The following is a 1897-nucleotide window of genomic DNA, read 5'->3' as shown; positions in this document are numbered from 1 at the left end:
ATAATTATTACAATTTAGCGTCTTAGTGAAATTAGAAAACGACTACGTTGAATCAATATAAAAGAATAATCGAATAGTTCGTATTTCCTATGCTTTGTTTAAAAAAGTTGGGCTTACATATCCTGTTTCACTGCTTCATTTAGAGACATTGCACGGACGTCGGCCTCTTCATTCGGAGTGAGTAAACGCGGAAACAGCAACGATACATACGCGACTAAGAAAAAATACTCTTTATGTTACTTACACTTAAATTAAATATTGCAGTGTTCACATTCATTTTAGTTGAATATATACACTTTGGGACTTAACGCATCACTTTTTAAACTTGAATATTTCAGTAATGAGTACAGATATTGATTTAAAATTTTACTTTCGATCAGTTGACTACATTCTATGCAAGCTTACGATAAAATCATTCATCCGTGACGATTGGATGCTTAAGAACATGGGATAGGTGTGGTTCCATATTTTTATCATGTGGAAATGTTGAAACGCGATTTAATTATAGTTTTATTTCAATTTTATTATTTTAGGTGGGTTCTTACACAAGAAAAATATATAATTAATTTACAAAACAATATAGCTCGTATGAATATTCAGGAGCGAAATCGCGCATTTTACAGGCTACCTTTCCCACTTACTAAAGCCTTCGATCGTCACGGATGAATGATTTTATCGTTAGCTTGCACATATCGTAGTCAAATGATCACATGTGCAATTTTAAATAAAAATATTTACTCATTACTGAGATATGTAAGTTTTAAAAGTGTTGCGTTAGAAAAATCACCAAGTATAGTAAAAGGCGATATACATGTTATTCCAATTAAATTTCAATGTCATAATTCTAGGTTAGTTTTTACACAAGAAAAACATAACATTAATTAAAGAAAAACAATATGGCTCGTATAAATATTCAGTAGCGAAACGGCTCATATTATGTTTTTCTTGTGTTAAAATTATTCAATAAGGTCAAGGTAATAATTCAGGTATATTTTCCACAATCTATTGAACATTTGTAAAGACATGAAACAAACTAATAAGATTTTATTTTAAGTTTGATAGCAATAGCTTGGGTGGGAAGTTTGGACGGTCCTTAACAAATAAAGTAAATAAATATTTGTTTGTTTTTAAACCATGTTTCAAAGAAAAAAATATTATTTTTGGGTTGGGTGGGGGGGGGGGTTGAGAGCGGGGTTTTATGTGGGGAGTGGTCATTTATTAGATGATCTTTTAAAAATAACAAAAGGAAAAATAAAAAAAATTGGGGGGGGAGGGGGGGAGGGGAGGGGGGGCGCAGGGATTCTGGGTTGGGGCGTGGGGTATTGTTTGGGTGGAATCCATTGTGGTATTCAGGTAAGTGTTTTTTTGTCAAAGTATTAATAAAATCTGATCGTAAATAAAGATGTTATGGCAATTTTAATAAAATTTACTCTTAACCTTCAAAGTCAAGGTCATTCAAAGGTCAAGGTCGAATTGAACTTGGCAGGCAAGGTCAAATTGAACTTGGCAGGTACAGTACCCTCATCATAGTAAGAAAATATTTGAAGTTTAAAAGCAATAGCTTTGATACTTTAGAAGTCAAGTGGATCTAAACACAAAATTTAACAAAATATTCAGGGTCTGTGCTGTTTGCTTAAAGGAATTTCTGTTAGAAATATTCTAAATATAGAAATAAATATACTAGACATCCCTAATTTTGGAAATAAATTGATCCAATTTAGACGGATGAGAGAGTCCACTAGGCATAAAAGGGTAAATGAACTTTGTATCATCATGTAAGGCAGATAACACGTATGGCCGTTGGTTGCGAGATGAATGTTATGAGTAACATAATCCTGCTGCGTTTGTTTGACTACCGTAACAAATATTGAGATTAGATTGTTCGCTGTCACAGATA

The sequence above is a fragment of the Dreissena polymorpha genome, chromosome 12 (assembly GCF_020536995.1).
Source record: "Dreissena polymorpha isolate Duluth1 chromosome 12, UMN_Dpol_1.0, whole genome shotgun sequence".
Classification (NCBI taxonomy): Eukaryota; Metazoa; Mollusca; class Bivalvia; order Myida; family Dreissenidae; genus Dreissena; species Dreissena polymorpha.
This window is presented reverse-complemented; position numbering follows the sequence as displayed.